Here is a 21,468-nt window from a genome sequence, read left to right as displayed (position 1 = left end):
GTTCCTGGGATGCAGCAGCTCCTGGCAGGTAAACTTCACAATGAGGTGTCTTCTTTCTTCTTTCCCCCACCCTTTTGCTTGGTTTCTTCCCAGTTACTTTTCCCTGATTTGAGTGGATCCAACCAGCCTGGCCTTGTTGGAGCATTCAGAGCCTTTGTGGCTGAGAGGCGACATTATGCAGGAGGGCCGGGATAATTTCATGCGTGTTTACATACATCTGCATTCCAAATCGGCTCCAATTTGTGTATTTGTCAAAACCAGCATGCTGGTATTTTTCAGAAATTTGCTACCTCTTCCTTTCCCTTAACCTCTTCCGCGCAGAGCAGAGCAAGGCTTCTGTCCCCCAGGCAAAAGAGGAGCTCACGTGCTGGGGCTGCCTGCCTGTCCCAGGGGCTGCGGGGATGCCCTGTGGAAAACTCTCAGCTGGAAGCAGAAAGATTGTCCTGGGGCTCCCCCGCTGGGGTTTCTCAGCTCCTGAAGCAAGAAAAGCACTGTGACCATCCCTGCTTCATTGAACAAATGTATGGTACAAGTTGCAAGCCCAAGTACCCCGTGCAGAGAGGAGGGTGATGAAGGCTGGTCCCTCTGTTTCTTCATCCTGCTCCACCTCGGTCATTTTACAGCACAGCAGCCAGGGGAAACAGCAGGCAGGAATTTGTTGAGGAGCTGCAAATAATTTTAGCTGATCTTTTTTAAACAAGTGGTGTTTAGTGGCAGCTTGCCTTGCTTTTCTTTGTTTTATTGATTTGGAGGTGCTGCAGATTTGTTGGGGCTTAAAAAAAAAAAAGAAAAATATAGTCAAGCTAGTCAGGCTGTGGGGATACTGGAGTTGGTGCAAATGCTTTGTTTGAGTTCTCTGCCTAAGGGCTTTGGGGGACATGAAATAAAACTTGACGTCGTGTTCAGGTTCTGACTGTTGGGGAACAATCCTGCAGTGAGGGAAGATGCATGGGAAAGTTGTGATGGAAAAAGGGATGATGCTCAACCATGTCCTGCCACGACCTGCTGTCTGAAGCCTGCTGTGACCACAGTTCTGATTTACCGGGGTGTAACCCTGAGAATTGGAAAAATAAAACAACAGTTGGCCAGTTCCAGTAAACAGTGGTTTGGGAGGGATATGAACAGCCTTTCCTTTCAGGCCAGGAAACACAGCAAAATAGATCTGTTATCTCTTCCTCTGGAGAGCAGAGCTGAAATGACAAGCCTCCTCCTTCCCCTCCTTGCCGGATTGCTGATTGTTGTGGTGATTGCCTCGATCTGTAAGAATTTTAAGAAAAGCACCTTTTGATTAGTGACCCCAGCCTAGCTCAATAACGCCTGGAGTCCCTCAGTCAGCTGGATAAGGTTCAGCTTTCCCAGCATGTGGAAAGGGGAAGGTGCTGTGTGGTGTCAGCCCCAGCCCCAGAGCCTGGGGTAGAGCTGGCTTTGCTGCAGACCACCTCAGAAGGTGCAGGCATAAGCAAGAGCAAAAGGTGAGTGCTAAGAGGAAAGCAAACTCAACTGCAAATGTGATAGCAGCAGCCACGTTCAGGTACCATTCTCTAGAAGAGCCCTTTTGGGGAAGGAAATTGCATCAGCAAAAAAAAAAAAAAAAAAGCATTGGCATTTACCAAAGCCTTTCTCAGCTGCCTTCCAGTTGCACATGTCATTTCCCTGTCATGGGGTGTGCTGGAGCCATCCTTTCATATGTCTGACCAGTAATTAATTAAGAGGGGATCAGGCTGATAATGCCCTGTAATCCCTTCTCTCCCATCATTTTGCTCAGTAATCCTTTTAATGCTGGCAACTCAGGGGTGGGAAGTGGCGGGGGCTGCAGAGGAAGGGAAGGCTGAGTTGTGGTGCTGAGCAGGCAGAGCAATGGCAGAGCATCTCTCTGCTGTCCCCCAGGGAAGTGTCCTGACCTGGGGGCAGCTCACTGGGTGGCATGGGAGGGGAGAATTCACCTGTGGGGAGCAAAGGAGTGAGGAAGGGAAGGAGAGGGGCAGATGGCTGACTCCTTCTTTTTCCAAATTCCCACCGATTTTAGTTTAACCTCAAGGTGTCCACTGTGCATTACGATGGCATTTCTACTACCCCCCCCAAAAAAAGCACTTGACAGTCAGGTTTCTGCAGTGACCCTGCTTGGGAAATCCCTGATTTGCCTCCAGCTCCGAGCCATCTTTCCAACGAGGATGCTCCACCAGCGCTCCCCATCACCGGGGGACCCGGAGAGGGCAGCAACCATCCGCAGCGGTCTGATGGCTGCAGTGGTGCCACTGTCAGCAGCACGGAGAAGGTGGGGAAAGAGCCCCAGGTGTGGGGCAGGACTGGGGACTTGGCAGTGAGAGCAGAGCTGCAGGTGGGGTTGGGTGTGTAGGAGGAGGGTGGTCAGAGATGGTGGATTTGGGGCAGAAGAGGTTTAGGAAAGGAAAAGGGCAGTGTTTGATGTGCCAGTGACAGCTGTACCAGCCCTGCACTTCCATATGAATTAGCCACCACGAGTGCTGCAAGCACTGACCCTCCTCTCCTGCCAGGTCAGAAGGAAAATGGAGGGTGTTGCCAGCACACACGGCAAAGTGTTTGGGTGTTGAGAAAGCCCAGGGCTGCCAGCGCCACATCAACATCCAATTTACGGGAAAGTCTTTCACCTTCCACAGCCCAACGTCCCCATCTCCCTCTGACTCGACTTCTAAATACTTTCTTCCCCGACAGCTGGGAGAGGAGATGTGAACCTGCCGATTACAGGGACTAAGTGGGTCTGAAGGGCCTTTTGTTTGATCAGAGCCACAGTTATTACCCCTGACAGTCACAGGCAAGGAAGTCTCCAACGTGTGTTTGACTGAGTTAAGGTGCCTTTGATGCAAACTTCTCTTCATCCCATTTAAACTGCAGATCATTTCCATTCGCAGTGAGGGGAAGCTAAATAATTCAGTGCCAGACAGCAGCATCGATACAGCTGGAGGAGTGGGATGGCTTTACCTATCAGGCAGCATGGCCTCGTCTGCTGAAGGGAGGGAGATTTGGGAGAAAAAACATCTCTCTGGGCTGGGTGGAGTTTGGACCTGCAATAACACGTTTCGATGGAGCAGCTACGAAAGTACACGTGATGCTTTAGAGACCAAACGAGGGCCATTTGCTGTCACAATCCCTAAATCCCCCCTCTCTGCGTGTTTAGTAACACAGATGTCTATAAAGCAAATGCCAGCTGATTATCAGAAAACATATTTGCTGAGCATGAACAACTTTGTAATAATCAAACACTGCAAATAAACAGTGACTCCATGCTTTTGTAACTTCAGAGCCTGGGTTTATAATCTGCTGTGCACCAAAATTATAACTAAGTGTGGAGTAAACCCTTCTGCCTCCAGATGACAGTGCAAATCCAAGCTGGTCCCTGGAGCTGCTGCTGTCCTGTGGCTCCTACCTTGCTCCTTTGGGGATGGAGGTGGAAATCTGTTTTCTGGGCATTGGGTTTTGTGTTCAGACTGCCTGCTGGGTGTTTCTAATTCCTCCCTCCTCTCGCTGTGGATGGTCACAACCTGGCCACCAGCCCACAGGGCCTGAGGGCTGGGAGCCTTCCTCCAGCTCGCTCCTTGCATTGCAGAGATGAGGCATGATAAGGTGAGCATGGGCTCACCTCCTAAAGCAACTGAAGAAGCCTCTTGCAGGTTTGCTGCTGTTCCCAGATGAATGAGCATCTTCTGGTCCAAATGGGTCTGTCTTCTTCAAAGCAGCCACCTGTGGAAGCCTTTGCCAAGACCTCTCTGTACACAGGTAGGAGCACACAGGCTTCAGCTCGTCCAGGCTTTGTGCTAAATTGTGGTCTGCTGTGGGCTTTTTTTTTCTTTTTCTTTTTCTTTTTTTTTTTTTTTCCTATGCATCATTTAAAATAGCACAGAGAGTTAAGCATCTGCTTTAAAATAGCTTTGTTAAAAAAAGAAAAAGCTTACTCCCCATGACAATCAAAGAGAGAAAGAATAACCTCCCGGCAGCACCCGCTAAGTTATAGACGGAGGGGACTGTGTGAGGAATAAACGCGGTACCTCGGCTTGACACTTCTGACAGGGTCAAGTTTTCCCCGCACCGTAATGAGGTCTTGTTAGGAAAGTGGGAGCGGTGAGCGATGCTCTTTTCTCTTGGATCTCTGCATTTCAAGCTACCTGCAGCAGGAGTGTGGTTGGGGATGGGAAGGAGAAAAAAAAATTGATGCTTTAGATATTTCTACCTTGGGCTGCGATGTTCTGAGGATGCGGCGGTGGAGGAAGAAAAGATGGGGGCAGGAGTAGCAGGAGGCCAGGCAGGCTCCAGGAACAATGCACGTCTTCCCCCCTTTCTTTTCTGCACCAATCTTTGTTGGTGCTTCCGTCTGATGTTTTAGCTTCGAGTTCCCGTGATGAGGAACCTGGGAGATGCGTTGGCAAAAGCTTTGCTTTCCTGGCAACAAGAAGGCTGTGCAGATCTGGGGGCTCTTGTGGCATCTAAGTGGATGGGGAGGGGGAAGGACTCCAAACTTCCAATCAAGCCCTGCCAGCTCTCTTCCATTCGAGAGGAACGAGGCTTCGCCTTGTTAAAGGCAAAATGTGAGTGAGAACGGGCAGCGTGCCAAGAGCCATTTGAGAGGCAGGTGAGACTTTCTGAAGTAAGAAATATCCATTCCACTTTAAATTGAAGTGCGTTAAATAAGGATGCTGTTTAGAGCTAATAAGGCAGGCAGCGAGCTGGAGAGCACAGCTAGGGTTACGGCTCCCGGCTGGCGCCGTGGCCCCAGATCTGGATTCGGCCACGGCTCTCGTCGTGTCCATGGCAATGAGCTCCAGGCAGGTGTTGCCCTAGTTCCTGGGCATGCACATCGGTCAGCGAAGGCACGCTTTGCTTGGCTTAGGGTTTTTTTTTTTGGAGCTGTTGAGCCCTAGGGTGGGAGTCATGGGGGCTGCAGAGGGCAGGGTGAGAGCACACAGGGGGACAGGGGGATGAGGAGATCTGCAGCGCTGCTCTGCAGCACTTGGGCTTTCCACATAGGGATGGGGAAAGCTGGCACAGCACCTGCTTTTATTTGGGTTTTCTCTACCCTCAGGCCATAACTCTCAACATGAGAACTGCTCTCCTTTTTTTTTTTATTTTTTTATTTTTTTTTTTCCCTCCAATCTCTCTGCTTTTCAAAAATGCTGGAACGTAAAAGAATAGATGCAAATTAACACATAAATCCAGTTTGGAGGGTGCCACCAAAGGAACAGGTACTGCATAGTAATTAAAGAACACGGAATTCTCTGTGAGATGTTTGTTAGAGCGCTCTAAATAGCCAATTGCTATTTCTTAAATACGCAGTAATTACTGTAACTGGACGCAGTTTGGCTTAGAATTTAATAAGGCCTTCCTGGAGAGTCTATTAGATCACCAGGAGGTCAGCGGGATGATCTAACAGCAGTACGTGTCTGCCTGCCCTGTGGTTTTGCCCTAGAAGTCTGTGCAGCTTTTCCAGGTCGATGGGGAAGAGGCAGGGTAGATGACATGGCCTCACGCTCTGGGGGGGCTCAGTTCCCCCTGTGCTGTGGCTTTGTCCATCACCCTGGAGCGCTCCCTTGATGCCCCAGGCAGAGAAGCAAGGTGTAGGATTTGTGGCCTGTGATTTTTTGGGTGTTGCCGGTGAGCCCCACGCTCTTTGTACCCTGTGCACCGGGAGAGCTTGCAGTACCCCTGTGGTTGTTTCACCCCCTTCACCACATTATACCAGCTTCCTGAGGTCTGTTCTTGCTGAACACTCCTGCTGTCATCATATGCAACACCCTTTCATGCTAAGAATGAGGAAACACACCCTGGATATTACTCTCATGACATAGTAGAGAAGGACTCTTTGGAAAAAATGCTATTTCCATCCTTGCTGGTGTGCCGGAAAATATTACCCACAAAGGATACGTTTCCTTCGAGCAGCACAGGGCCTAGGAAGTTACACACACGGGATGGGAGCTGCCTGGGCATTATTGTGCAGTGAGTCAGGATCCTGGGCGGGGGGCAGCGGGGGGTGTCTCTGCTCTACTGCTGCAGGAAGGGGCAGGGAGGGCCTTGGGAGTGTGGCTGCGTTGTCCCCGCTGCTTGCCCCTTCGGCTGCTTCCGGGCTTTGTCCTGGATTATCTCCAGGATGTCCCCGGACACTTCTGGAGGCTGGCTCTGCCGAGGAGACATTCCTGAAAGGCAGAGGGGATGGGGCTGTGCATGGTCCTGTATATCCCTCCAGCACTGTCCCCCTGGCTCCGTGCCCTGAAACATCTCCACGGGTTTTCTAGGGGTACCCTGGGGTGTACAACTCATGTCACCTTGTCGTGCAGCAGCAGATGTTCCTCTGTCAGGCTGCTGTGCAGCCCTCACATTATCTCAGATACTTTGTGTTGAGAGTTTATTGGATATGTTTGGCTGATGTGCAGAGCTTTGAGGTCACGGGGTGCAAAGCACTATGGAAGGACAGGCAGGTTGTCTTCTGCTGAGCTCGTGCAGTCCTGGTTGCTCTTAAACATATCCTAGGGAGAACAGCATCCCTGTACTTGGTGGTAAGAAGCCCTCTTTATGACCATGATGTGCTATTGGATTTGAGATCTGTACTTCTGAGCATTGCTCCTACAATTAAATGTATTTGTGTTGTCTACCTCTCCCCCAGGAGTGGAAAACAAAACTGCGGGATATTGTTGTGGAAGACCCTGACTTACAAAATGGAAAATCAGACCTGGGGGCTGAAAGGCTGCTCAGTTAATTCTGCGTTATATAATTTATAAGTTAATCTAAGTTAATAATGTGTGAGTGAGGAACAGGCACTTCAGAAGAAATGCTTCTTTTAATTGCAGTCCAACTTTCCGTGAGAATTCGATTCTTTTTCCTCCTGAACAAGATCTCATCCTGCCTTCAAAACCGCAGCCTTCTGGATCGCACCCGCAGGATGTCACAGGATTATTTTTGCTGAGGGAGGGAGGCCCAGTTCTCCAGAAATACCTCTATCTTCCCGCTGCCCAAGCTGTACTCGCCTGATCTTTGAGACACATAATCTAAGTGGCCCCGCATCGTTGGAGCCCAATTTAATGCCAAGCTGTAAATTGAAGGATCAGAAGCGCCTAGCCACAATGAAATCCTGCTCGCAGATTAGGGAGTCCTGGCCGAGCAGCCCTAGAAATTGAACTGGGGGACTGGACTAAATCAATTTGATTCACCCAAAGGGCAGAGCTGCTACTGAAATGCAAAAAAACACAGAAGGATCTCCCATTACCATGCACCTAGGAAAGGGGGTAAGCCATTCAATAGTGTAGCCTGAGCTTTTCTAGCTGAAACGCCCCAAACACCGACTCGACTCCCTGTCTGTTCCTTTATTCCCCTTTGTTTTCCTTCCCCTCCCTTCCATCAGCTTGGGTGGTATTTTTAGGCTCCAGCCTAAAAAGATGTAATGATGGTCCTGAAAAGGGAATTGGCTTCTATACAAACCCTAGAGCGGAGCCGGACCAGCTGCACATCTGTTCCTTGGCATGCAACCCAGGCATGTCAGGGTAGTGTAGGTGTAGGGAGAGGGGGGTGTCGGGAGCAGGACTCCCCTGGAGGACCGGTGCATGTGTGGGACCTCCCTGCAGCCCCATGGTGGAGAAAGAAGGGCATCGGGATTAAAAGCTATTGACAGACAATCTATTGTGCCACCTTTCTGCCTTGTGCTTGGATTATCTGCCTCTCACAGGAGAAGTTGGTGATGGGGAGCTCCTGCACGCACTTGTTTCATGCTCTGCGTAGCAGCTCCCAAGTGGAGGGGGACAGGGAAGGAGGGAGACCAAGCCATGAGTCTTGCTCCTGTAGCTCCAGGGGCTGCTCAAGGGGCAAGATTTTACAGGTAACAGTGAGTCACCCTTGTTCTGGCACTGATATCAGTTCTGTTATCACCTCTAGTGTCAGTTCTGGCTTTGATATGGGTCCCAGGACATTAACAATAGCTGGTAGGAGATGGCTTCCCACAAGACAGTCAGCAAAGCAGAATATCAGAATTCAGCTGTGGCTTCCTCAAATTCAAAGCAGTACGAGATGTGGAACAGATTAGAGGCTGGATCATACAAGCCACAAACCACATTAAAAGTATAGGAACTACAATAGGTATTCTGCTCTCACACTTAAACACAATCCTGAATGAAAGGATTTCCCCTGCCTCCAGCCCTTCTCCCCCTAAAAAAAAAGGATTTCTGTCTCCAGGAAATGCAATCCAGTTACATGAAGCACCTTGGGTACCGTGAGCATCTTTGCATAACAATGTCATGTCAAACAAATTCCTGCCTGCTCCTTGTCTGCTGCCTGATGTATTGTACCCCCAAACAGTTTTGACTACCTGCCGCCTCCGAAACACCTGATGGCTATGGAATCAGCAATCGCAGAAGCAGCTGTGAAATGAAAAGTAAAACGGGGTGGGAGAAGGAGAGGAGAAACCAACTGAGTGGGTGCTGATGCTGGGAGAGTGGAGGGGAGAGAAAGGCCGTCTGAGAATGGGTTTTGTCCTCCTGCCTCCAGCTGAGGAACAATGTCTCAAGTGCCATACTGATGACCGTGGAAGGGCTTTTGGATTACTAATGATTGTTAATCAGTTTGGTAGCAATACTGGTCAGCACTTGGTAAGAGGAAGGATTTGCTCCTCTAGAGACGAGAGCCCTCCCTCAGCTGCAGTGCCACCTTTAGCTGCAGATGTGTGTGTGGAGGGTTGGGAGGAGGACAAAGAGGATATTTTGGTACTGAATGCCAGATGCTCAGGCACCACAAAGGCTCTGGCAGCACCCGCATCCTCCTGGGTGCTGTGCTGGGTCCCTGGGAGATGGGGAATCAGGGTTCCCAGCATCTCCAGTGCAGAAGTAATTAAAGCCTTGCCTGCCTGCCACAGAGCATATGGGACAAGTTAGCAGAGTAATTAAATTTTGCTAAGTGAGTCTTTGCTGGAAAGCTGGAGGGTGGGTTGGTGGGAGGCAGGGGGAGCAGAGGCAATGCCCCTCACCTCCCCGGGTCCTCGCTCCAAATGGCTCCTTGCACCACAAGCTGAGAAAATAATTAGGCGGTGGATCATTTGCATTGTTTATTGAGTTTCTATATATGAAAAGTTCCTGAGGAAGCTGGTCAGACTGTGCAGATGCTATAGGTGCGAAAGGAGCACGTTTGTAAGCATGTGGGGAAATGATGAGAAGGGCTCCTGAGCAGAAAGGCGGATGTGGGGGACTGGAGAGTAGGAGGGGTAGAGGGAGAGAAGGGAGTGGGAAGAACAGAAAAGTCCTATTCCTGCAGACATGGGTGAAATAGGTGTAGTGCACGGTAAAATTGCCAATTAGTGGAGTTGCAGGAGGATGGAAACTGCTCCTGAATTGCAGTCAGTGAGCGTCAGTGGTGTGAAGAGAAGCAGGGAGGGGGCTGAGGCAGGCTGGAAGGGTTGGCACATGGATTTCAGGGTGGGATGTGTCCTTGCTCGGCCAGGTGAAGCTTTCTGAGACCAAACCTTTGGACGTTAACCTTCCATTTTGTCATAGCCTGTTATACATGGAGTGAGAAAAAGGGACTTTTTTTTTTTTTTTTTCCCCCAGAAGAATATAAAGGGTTATATTATTCAGTTTGAACAAAATTTCTAAATTACTTTCAGGGTTGAATGAGTTATTTGCAGTTGCCCCAGACCCCAGGCTGAATGTTGTTTTATTGTGCTTCCCCCCAAAAGCTGAGATTTTCCTCAAATCCCAACTTATGTGTGATTCTCTTTTCCTTCTCCGCATCTCTAGGGTCACCTATTGAATCTTGTATTCACCCAGCATTGTGTTTTGTCGCTCTCACAAAAGAGTCCATTCTCATAAACACCCAGCCTCACGCAGCGATGATTGTCGCGGTTATTAATACGTGTAATGGCTTTCTCTCTTCCCGAGGACACATCTCTAATGACCTACCCTTTCCCCTCTGTTCAAGATGCTCGTGGAGCAAATTGCAGGTTGGGAAGGCTGGAAAATAGCGACCGACCACTGACCTCTCTGACAGGGTCAGTGGCTCCCAAGCTTTCCTTTGGGGCCATGGCGAGGGAAGGGGTTTTCACCAGCAGCTTCCATGCTGGTGGGCCGCAGTGTTCCCTATTCATGGCAAGCACGTGGCAGCTTTCAAATAGCGCAGGCAGCTGTGTTTGAAGAAGTGCTCCCTAATTACCCTCCTGCTTGATGAGCGTGACAGCCCATTGTGCTGGCCCCAGCTGTATGGCTGCCACTCTCCCCATGTCCCCTGCAAGCCAAACTGGGCACTGGGACACGCTCCTCTGGCAGCCCCTTCCACCCCAAAGGGCACTGCCCCACGTGTGGGCTGATGGATGCACGGGCACGAAGGTGCCCCTCTAAAAACGGCTTGAATCTTACTGCTAGGGGTGTCACTGATCAATAATTTTGCTTTTTTTGCAGGTATAATCCTCTACATTGGGAGGGGTGTACATGGATGTTTGCACGGAGTTTTTTTTGGATGAGGAAATCTGGAGTTTTCGCACCAAAGCTGGAGTTCATCATTTCCAAGGGAGTCATCCTGGAGTCCTGCCTCACCTGCAGAACCTGAGTGCGGCATTGCTGTGAGTGCTCTGGGGTGTGAAACACAGCTGGGCAGTGCCAGGGAAAGGAGAAGGGGGCTGGACTGGGGCTTTGCATCTGGAAAGTACTCTTGAAGTGTAGACTCCTCAGAACAGCTAAAGTGTGGAAGAAATACATCCAATACAGCAATGATTATTTGGTGCATTGGAAAAAAATCCTCTACCATGTTGTCCATGAGACCCAGAATCACCACAGCTAGTCCAGAGAGATAAACCCACAACAGACCTTCTTTTACCTTCTTCTGAGGATGCTGATGAGGGAGAATCAGGGCTCTAAGGGAGTGAGTGATGCCAAAAAATGGAGTCACAGTAATTGTTTATTAAAGACACTGAGCCTGGCTTCATATTTGCTTAGCTTCTGTCTCAGCATCTGTGCCACTCCTTTTCTGGAGATCCCTCCTTTCAGCTAGAGAGGTAGCTGTGACTGACAGAGTAAATTTCCTTGCAAGCAATGCCAATTCTCCCCTGACAAAGTATTTTTTCATTGAGAAAAAGAAGTACACATCTCAAAAATACTCCTGAGTCGAAAAAAAAAAAAAAAAAAAAAAAAAAAGCTTTTTTTAGTGATGGAAAGTTCAGGAGGTTTCAGTGTTCTTCTCCCTTCATTTCTAATTAGAAGTTATAGACTGGAGACTCCCCATAAGTCATTAAAACTCCTACAGTTTGCATCGATTCTTCCCCCAAAAATGGTGTTTCCCAAAGGGTTTGCTCATCTTTTGGAAATGTTTCCCTTGGTAGTTTCTCTTGCCTCTCCTGGCAGCTGCTCCATTATCTAATTGCTCATCAAGAGCAAAGCCTCCCCTGCACCTCCTCTCAGCTGGCTGGGTTGTGGTTTAAGGTTATTGGTTCTGTAAGTGTGCAGTGGTGGTGAGTGCGTTGGAGATCTGAGGGAGGCAGGGATCCAGATCTTGGTTGCTTCTCCAAACCTCCTGGCTTCCAGAGACTCTCTGGGTCAGTGTTCAGGGGTTGCCTTGGCTATCTGGGGGTACAAATGGGACCAAACCCCACAAAAAACATGGATTTTCCATGTCTTTGGTGAGAGCAATTTGGGTTTTCAGCCAGTTTGTGTGCCACACCCAGAAAAACTCTGCCACATGTTGGGAAATCCAAGCGTGTTTTGGGGACTGGTTTTTCAAGGGTGCTGTACCCATGTGCAGAGAGGAGCAGGGACTCACAGAGGCTGGAAAGTTGTTCTTGCTGCTCTCCATTAGCACTTGTGTGTATCTAGGAATAAAGGTAAAGGCTGTCAGAGGGCTGCTGGCTGTGGCAGGGCAGTCGGTGAGGGAATGGCACCATCCCCTGTCCTCCCCGTGCCCAGCTGTGTCCCAGTTAAGGGTCTCAGCAGCACTTTGTGTATGACATGTCTGTGCCTCTAAAGACATGGCTGAGGTGGTGCTGCTTGAGATGCCCACATCCACAGATCTCCCAATTTCCCCTTTGCTCACCATGGATGGCAGAAACTTTATTTGAAATTTGCTCTGCAACATCCCAGCCAGGCAAGTGCAGCAGTGAGAGAAGGAGAGTGGAGAAGAAATATGTAACTAGGTCAGTTTGCTCCACATTACAGCTTCATCCTTTACCCAGGGAGGAGTTGTGGTCTTTGCCCGCCTCTTGCTGTTCCCATTCAGTCACTTGATGGGGTTTCTAGCTACTTTGAGCCTACAACCTTCAGATCAAGATATGTTTTTTTTAAACTTGGCTTCCACGTTCGACTCTGCTTCTTTCAACCTGTGTTCAGAGGCTCACAGTGGAAGGAACCTTTTGCTGTATTTAATTGTAAAAGTTCCTTCCCTATAAAAGTCTTGGCAAACTGGGCTGGCTCAGTGGTTAGTGCTTTGCTCTCCTCCTTGCAGGGGCAAAGTTCAGTTGCTTAGCGTCTGGCTGCCTTTTCCCTTGTCCAAGAAGGAGTTTTTAATCACAGTAGGACTAGATGGTTTGGCTTCTTCACAGCAGGGCTACAACACCGATTGCCATTAGGTCTCTTGTTCAGATATGGTCCGAATTGTTAGTGAGGTTTTAACTGTTCCATGGTCAGAGTGTGATGAGTTGTTGGGCTCAGCCTGTGTGCCAGGGGCTGTGTGTACCCCGCAATGAGCACCGCCTGAATTCCTGTTCCCCTTTTTGCATCCCCCATTCCCATGATTTTGGTAATCACCAGACACCAAAGCACGCATGAGGAGGTTTAGGTCCAGCCCATGCTGATGCCCTTGGAGGCAGAGGGATGCAGTCGGTGAGTGGTGGGTCACCCATGTGCATCCAGAGGCAGAGACCATGCCCAGCACCATTCTGCCTCTTCAGACTGAAGCTGCAGAGAGGTGCCCAGCAAGGCTGCCTTGGCTTTGGAAACGCTGCTGGTTTGGTATCACGAATACCAATATGAAAGCAGATAGAGATGCTGCATATGGGCCATCAGTAAGCAACATGTTAATTATGGGGATGCAATTATATACGCAATTATATATGCATTACTTACTCCAGGCTAGATCCTGCCTGCTGGCAAACAGCACCAGCACCTCACCGTCCTCCCTGCAAGTCGGAGGGCTGCAGGCAGGGACCACGTGCAGGGACGTCCTCGGGCCAGGCAGTGTGTGTGTGCCCGTGCCCATGCAGGGAAGCTTTTTCTTTTGTTGGGACTGGATCTGAAAGAAAAACACAGCGAGGGGTGGGGTAAGGCACCAGGGATCATCCGAAAGAGGGGCTCTGCTCAGCAAGTATTAGTGAGCATTTTAGAAACAAAACTGATTTTTTTGTTTTTGTTGTTCTTAATGAATCTTGCACTATTCAGGCTCAGACAGTATTTGCAAACCATGGGGAGAAAAAGATTTAAAAACAACAACAACAGAAGAGCATTAGCGGGAAATAATCTCATCAGCCCCAACTCTCCAGCAGCGCTAGAGACAGGAAAATGATGCCTTTTTATTAGCCTTATTGTCTTTAATTAAAGCATTCAGCAGAACCCTCTGATAATGGACTGCAAGTGAGGTCGGCAGCATTTGTAATAACACAATACAGGGTTCAATTAAGTTGTACTTTTGTAGCTTTTCATCTCCAGTTTAAACAAGCTAGTGATATATGCAGAATGATTACCTTTCCAAGCTGGGTGAAAAGGGAGGAGGCACAGGGCCTCGGGAAGACAAACCACTTGTTGCTCTATAACCAGTGCTCTAAAAATACTGTGTTTCCCCACATGGTTTTTGTGTATTCAGCCTGCTTGTGGGGTACCCCATCATTGCCACCCAGGCAGGGTGGCTGCAATTTGTCTGGTACACCGCAGCCATTAGGTATAGTTTTCTATATCACAATCACGTTTTTTGTGTGACTGTGGGTATCCACAGCAGGTTTCCTAGACCTGAACCTTTAAAAAATGTGTTTTTGATGGTTGCAGTACCTAAAGAACTCCAAACAAACAGGGGGATCAGAGGCAGCAGCAGAAAAGATCAGAGGTCCAGGTATAACCATTTAAGCTGAAAGACTGTGGATGATTGACAAGCAGTTGATATTTGCTGCTCCTTCTTTTCCCTGCTCTTTTGAATTATTGGTCATAAAACACCCTGCAGTCGCACTCTTGCTGTGTCAGAGAGAGAGAGAGAAGCCAAGAAAAAACCCACATGGCTAACACTTAACTTTATCTTCACCATTAAGTAATGCTAAATTAGAATGAAATCGCTCTGGTAATACAGGTGACAGCTATATGAAGACCAAATGAATTCCCTATGATCAGTGCCGTTAAAAGGAGCACACTGGCAGAATTCATGATGACGGGACACTTACTGTGTGTATAACTCATGCGTGCACACGGGAAACTCATGGTAAATCTGGCTGGCGTTTTATGTCAGGCTCTAAAAAAAAAAAAAAAAAGTGGCTTTTAAAGCTTCTGTTCGGATTCTCATCTCTCCAGCCCTGATGTAAATCTGCGGTAACGTAATTGCGCTGCTAACCTGCCATGGGGGAGAGGACGAGAGGGGAATGGAAAGCAGGAGCTTTCCTGAGGCTTCTGGGCAGAGATGCTGGGTGCTCCCATAGGAGCCTCCAGCTCTCGCTTTGGGGTTGCTGCCACCTGGAGCTGCTCCTTCACCCCCCGAGCATTGGTGGCCATGCTCCACCAAGAGCAAAACAGCTTGCAGCAGCATCTAGCTCCTTGCACACACCCCAGATGCTGTAATCTCGCCATGAAGTACCTGCAGCACTGCTTCTGTGACACTTACTGCTGCTATTGATTGCTGGAGCCTTGTATAAAAGAGCAGGTTGAGCTGTGCTTCATCTTGGGCATGGCTGTCCTCGCAGTGATACCAGGGCTGTGTCGTTTTTTGCTGTCAGAGTGGTGACACAGGTGGTTAGCTGAGCAGTTTCTACTCCTGTATAGCTTTAGTGTATTGGCTTTCCTTGCAGGGCTGGTGCTCGTCTCCCCGTGTTGAAGGCAGAGGAAGGTGCTTTGAGGGAGGTAAAGCCAAGGTCCCCCTCCCCGTGCTTGCTGTCATGCTGCGGTACCCCATGCTGGCACGCTTTGTCACACAAAGCCTCTATCCTCCGTGTACAGGCAAAAATTACAGGGAGATAATTACCTTCTGCCTCCTTGCAGCCCAGTTTTACCCGAATACTGTTCATTTCAGTATTTTTACTGTCTCTCATGTAGTGCAGCTATGCGCTGTTAAACAGCTGTTCAGCTCCACCCTAGAAAAATAGCTTCAATGAAGTGCATTTCCCATACAGGTCATATATTGGTTAATTCATCCTTTTGGGAGAACTTCCAGACAGGAAATGTGGAGGCAGAGGAAACTGTCCCGGCAGAGCACAACAACTTCTAAATTAAATCCAATCCCGGCTCCCACTACCTGCCATTGTTACTGACATGGAAAGAGAAAGCAAAGGGCTGAATTTTGCTTGGCTGCTGTGTCACTGCCATGGCTCCATCTCGTGGGGCAGCTGTCCCCTGCAGAAGATGGGTCGAGGTTTGAAGGGTAACTTAACTTCTGTGATTCAACAGCCAGTCCCTGTTTGGTTTGTTTGGCTAAATACTATTATTCTGTAGTATTGTATGCCCGTGCCATATTCTGCCTGAGTATGTAGAGGGGTACTGTGATGTGCCAGGCTCCCTTCATTCATGATGTTAAAGATTTATTTTTTGGAAAGGAAAAACACACTGGAGCTTACTACGGGCTGAACCAGCTCTGGTAGGTTTTATAGTCAGAGGAGGCGCCGAAGGGACTGCCTCTGCCTATTCCCCTCGGATCATGAACTCCACCAAACCTGTTCGGGTCTGTGGATGTAATTTCGTATGGTCATAGCAGAAGCCACTTCTGTGCAGACCTGGTTTGCCATGCACTCCTCATGGCTTTGCTGTTATTGCCCCCTGACTGCTGCTGAGACAATTTCTTGCCTATTAAAATGCAGTTATGGCCTGGAAAGTGATAGTGTAAGAATGGCTTATCAGTGCTCCGTAGCTATTTGCTCTAATCATCCGTACCAAAGGCCAGAGAATGCTCCCAGAGAAGCCAATAAGACTTTTTCCATTGACTTCAAAGGCAGCAGAGAGCAATTTAGCTGCTGCCACCAGACAAAGCAGGTTAGGCTACAGCTGGTACTTCCACAGCTAACTTGGCTCTGAAATCCTGACAATCTAAATGTATTTCTGCTACATGGGATGTTTAAAAATAGACAAGACAAAGTAGCAGGGAAAACAGATTGCTGGGAATATTCCTTCCCTGGTAGGAGAAATGGACTAGCTGAACCTAGCAGGGCTTTTCCATCTCAAGTGTGTATGAGCCTATGATTTCTGTCAGCAAACTAAGCACTTCTGAGCCAGAGGCAGCACAGAAAGCCGCTAAAAGCAATTTAGAGGTGCTGGTATCATAATTTTTCAATCCAAGAGGAACTTCTGTTTTTGCATATATCGTAGGGCTCAGGAAGATTCCCCCGAATCCAGGGAGACGCGGTGCCTGTGCAGAGACAATCCCATGGACACAGCCCATAAGTCATAATAATGCGAGTGTCTTGGTAGGGCTGTCCTCCCAGCTGCCTCCTGGGAGGGGGATATTGAGTGCACGATGTTGGAGAAGATCAAAGAGACATCTCCCGCTAATAAATCACCAATAATGGGCGACTTTGAGTGCCCACATATAAGGAGGCCAGCGATGTTTAGTGAATCAATGTCTCAATACTTTAAATTATCCTCGGAACAGTTACTTCGAAGGCATGCAAGACAAGTTTTTTTTTCGATTTTGCCTTCAGTAGCATGGAGGATGTGGTTTGAGACAAATGGCTTCCTACGCACTAGTGATCACAGCAAAACCGTGTCTGTCACCCTCACGGACTGCATCAAAACTTGGTCAGGAATTCGGTTCTGTGGAAAGGAGAAGTTAAAAGAAATGAAAGGGTAATAAATGAGAATTAGAGCCAACCCCCTCAGGCTATATATAAAGACAGTTTACTCATCCCATGTATACTCCCAGAGGAAAGCCAGACCTGTGTAAATGGCAGAGAGGAGAGACATTTAAGCTGAATAAATGATTTTCACTAAAAGTGGAACAAGCACAGGGCAGCCCCATGGAAAGAGCAGAGCCCTGGCAGGGCTGGGGCAGAGGGAGGGCTCTCTGCTCTCCTTGCAGCATGGGATTCAGCAAGGAGAAATGCCCTGCCTGCAACTTGGAGATGCCCAGTAATTCCAGTGGGAATGGCAGAGGAACATCTGGCTGGCGAATGCCAGATGCTCTACCCGTGCATCCCAGCACCCAGGCTGGGACCCATGGTGGGGAGGAAAGGCTCAGCTCCTCGCGATGCTCGGCTGGCACATTGAGCTGGGCTCAATACGAACCTGAGCATTTCATTAGGCAGGTTTTCCACCCTGGAGGAGAAGCTACGGCTGCATTGACCTTAATGTGAAATTAAAGCCATTTAAGCAGGTAACAGCCAGACAGCTGGGTGCAACCATGCGATGGAGGCGTTTGTCTCTATTTACAGACAAGCTGTGTATGTGTTTCCATTTCGCTCAACTTTTGCTGCTTGTTTATTTAGCTAATAAGAGCCAGCAATCTGCCTCGCACAGCCGTGCAAACAGCAGAGCAGAGTGTGCCCGAAGAAGGGCTTTTGTTAAACACTTGCTGGCCTTATGGCACCGGCTGTGGCTCACCTGCTGCAGGAGGGAGCTGGAGGGAAGGCACTTGAACTAAGCTTTTGCTCAGGTGGGGCATGTCCTGTCTCTCTCCATCAGTCTGGGACAGGACTGATGTGTTCCCATCCCTGGGATGGGGCTGCATCATTGCTGACAGACTGAGCAGTGTGTCACCACTTCCCTGCATCCCACATCCATCTAGACGCTTATGGCAGCTGGATCAGCAATGCCACCATGTCCGTGTGTCTGTCCCTCAGAAGACAGACAGGAGGAGGTGACCAGCCCTCTCTGGCTGTGCTGGTGCTTTAGAGAAAGAAAGGAGGCTACGTCTAATCACAGAAGGGTGCAGAAAGGACAGCTGCTGCAAAACCTCTCCCTCATCCATCTCTACAGGGGGATCGTTGCTGCATTTCGGGAAAATGCTGTGCCACTGTCTTGTCTTCTGCTGCTGCACCCAGCAGTCCTTTCTGACTTTTTAAGCATTACTCTGACTGCCTCCTGCTTTTACCAGCCAGACTTGGGTGTCCCAGATGCTGCTTGGGAGTGAAACACAGCTTCTGCCTTTGTGTGTTATCCGTCCTCTCCTTTTGTGGCGAAGACGTTGATCTCCAGCAACAAGAGGCCTGTCCTGCCATGGCCTCATGCTGCGGGCATGTGCTAAGCAAAGACCCTGTGGGTGTGTGAAAGGCTGGCCTGGGTGTATAATTCTTAGTGCTCTCACAGTGATCCCCTTTTTACAGAAGAGGTCTTCCCGACAAGCTCATCAAGACGTCTGCCTTCTCTTTTGCTGCTGGTATTGGGATCATTTCTCCCCACGGTGCTCTGAGCACCTTCCTGTGGTGCGAGGGGCTTGGGTGGCAAATGAAACAGGGCAGGGAAGGAACCTCCTTGGGAACTCTGAAATTAATCTGGGAAATCAGCAGGGAACTTTTCCCATGGGCCGTGACCTGGCTGCTGTGGAGGCAGCAAAAGTCTTCTGGAAAACACCCACTCTAGCCTTTAGATTGGGTCCCTGTTTTCTAAGGAAGGCATTAGGGAACTCATCCCCATCAAGCTAGGTGCTGCACCAACACAGAACAAAAAATGACGTGCACCTGTCACTTCTTGCCTGTATGCGTACGAAATCATAGACTTTGGGACCTTAAGTCCAGCTGTCTGCTATGAATGCACAGGTCTTTTAGAGCGCAAAGGAGCCAATGCTACATAGTTCATCCTGTGCTTAGCTGCTAATTAGGAGTTTTTAGGACATAATTTGAGGTGTTACCAATTAGCTCAATTGTGGACCAAGACCAGAGCTGTTATTTGCCTTGTCACAGCAACTGAAAGCCAAATAAACAAATAGTAGTGTCTTTTTCCCCTGTGCTGTAGAACCGCTGTGAAACAAAATAATAATAATTTCATTGTCTACTTTTCAAAACTCTACATTTAAAGCAGATCATAAAAATCCCCACATGGTTTATTTTGTGTAATTATTAAAAAATCAGGCTTTGAATCCCAGAAGAAAAACTACATGTTACTTAAAAAAAAAAAGAAAAAAAGAAAAAAAGAAAAGAAACCAGCAAAACAAAACAAACACACACACAACCAAACAAACACATGAAAAAAATAAAGCAGGCAGATGAACGAGCAAAATATGCTAGAGTTTGTCCTTCTGGTGTTTATGATTGGGAGTTTTGAAGGGGGCTATGGGAGGTAAGTGCTTAAAGCCCGCATGACATCAGGGGGTCTTAGTACCTTTTCAATGTGGCTCTATCAAAAACTGAGTGTAAAAAAAAAAAATTAAAAAAAAAAAAGTTGCAGACAAATAGAGGAAGTTTGAAGCTTTTTAATTTATTATTTATTATTTATTTTTAACTCTCTTCAACTTTGGATGTTTGTTTTCAGTTTTCCCAGGAAGCCACCAACCACACAGCTTGGGATAGCTGGCTCGTGCTGTAAACTCTTCTGACAGCCTGGGCCCTCAGAGGCTCTGCTCAGCAGGAGGAGCGAAGGACAGCAAGGACAGGAGCTGTGATTGTGGACATGAGGTGAAGCAGAAAAAAGCAAAGTGAAGTGTCTCAAATGCTGGAGAGAGGACTGTTGCTGGAGCTGAAGCTGTGGGATGACAGGCATAGATTTCACAGGTATGTCCTCCTCCTCCTTTTCTGTGAGCCTCTTTTTCCTTCACCTTTGTATTTCTAACATGAGATAAAAGGAAACAACTGAAAATACAAATGTCCAGGTGTCCTCCTGTCAGGCAGTGGTAAGCCCATAGAAGTGGGTGAGCTCTCAGCTTTCAACAGTTTTCTTCAAAGGTTACATCTAATTAGGAGAATCCTGATTTTGTCATCGATGATTTTAGCAAGTTGGTCTTCCAAGGCATCAAAGAAGTCCAGCTGGGAACCCATATGGGAAAAATATATATATATATATATTTATATATATGCTATAAACATGTTATCCCTAGAAAACTTGTACATAGTATGTGTGAGCTCACTCTGTACACCTACTCTTCACCACAACCTGATTTTAGATATCGCATGACAGATAGGCCCATTGATACCTGTCAGTATTTCTATATGGAGCCTATTTGGAGTTCTCTGCAAGATAGTTCATGCTCTCTTTGAGAGGGAAAACTTTTTTCCTGGTCTTTCCCTAACTTTTTTTTCACTTGTAGATGCCTCATTCATCACTGATTTCCTCCATGGATGGAGGATCAAATTCACCCTTCTCTGGTTACTTGGAAAATGCAAGCCAGGACCTTGCAGACTGTCTCCATGGGCTTCCTTTAAAACCCTGGCAGTGGCAATATCGGCATATCCAAGATTCAGTACTTTATTGGGTTGAGCTGCAACTTGAACACAATTTAATTGCCAGCAGATATACAGCACATATGGGATGGTGGTGGTGTAATTTATAAAGGTATTGGAACCCAGTTTTGGGTAGGTATGCGTATCTTCAGAAACAGAAGATGGGGGAATTGGATAGGTCTGTGTCTTCTCCCACTTCTGCTGTATGTGGACAAACAGGAGGCACAGTGGTGCACCCTGACACTGGGAAATGCTTCTTCCTTAGCTGAGGTGAAGCTAAGTCTATAGGCACATGCAATTTAGCTGATCCAGGAGTGTTAAAAGGATGGCAAATCTGTATTTTAATCCTGCCTTGAGGTTGTTCGTGGGGAGAGGCATGTATGTGCTGGTAGCACTGCATGAATGTGCACCCAGGTCTCAGGCCAGGTGAATTCCAGGCATGTACTGATGTGCTCCAAGCTGAGATTGCCAGCTTCTGAAAGTGGTTGTCCTCAGCCCACGAGAGATGCTGTTACACTGCTGGCTGGGTGCTCTCCTTGATAAAACTGCCTCCCCTCGCTTCCTACATTCATTCACTTGTCAAGAGCAGAGACTTGTTTCAACACTGAGGATTCTAAATTTTCTCTGATGTAATTATTGTTTGACACTGCAGCCCTTCCAAGAACCTTACATAAGGAAAGAGAAAGAATTAAATATGAGAGAAGTCTAAAAATAAAACTATTAAAAGGAGGCAGAAGCTGTTTTGTGAGCAGCAGGAACGATGTGGTGCCTCTGGGAGAGGATATGCTGAGCCAAAGGAGATGTTCTGCTTTTAGGCAGTGCCTTTCATTATATTTCAGTGAAGTTCTGTGCTTTTCTGAAGTTCTTAGGTGCAGCGCTTTTAGGAATGAGCCTGTTCTTTCTCTTTGCTCTTGCAAAAAACCACGACTTTCATACCATTCCCCAAGCCAATCTCCCTTTACAGAATGTGCAGCCAAAATTTCCCTTCCCTAATT

General features: G+C 48.1%; 1 long non-coding RNA gene across 1 annotated transcript; it reads left to right on the top strand.

The window, feature by feature from the left end:
- The first annotated feature begins 3,995 nt into the window (after positions 1 to 3,995).
- On the top strand, positions 3,996 to 19,797 carry LOC311442020. The gene is made up of 3 exons (XR_014696413.1): positions 3,996 to 4,095; positions 10,398 to 10,558; positions 19,569 to 19,797. It is a non-coding gene; the product is annotated as an uncharacterized lncRNA (long non-coding RNA).
- Positions 19,798 to 21,468: the final 1,671 nt, after the last annotated feature.

Source organism: Aythya ferina (assembly GCF_964211825.1).
Source record: "Aythya ferina genome assembly, chromosome: 10".
Taxonomy (NCBI): domain Eukaryota; kingdom Metazoa; phylum Chordata; class Aves; order Anseriformes; family Anatidae; genus Aythya; species Aythya ferina.
Note: the sequence above shows the minus strand (reverse complement) of the source record. Positions and strands in the feature narration are given on the sequence as shown.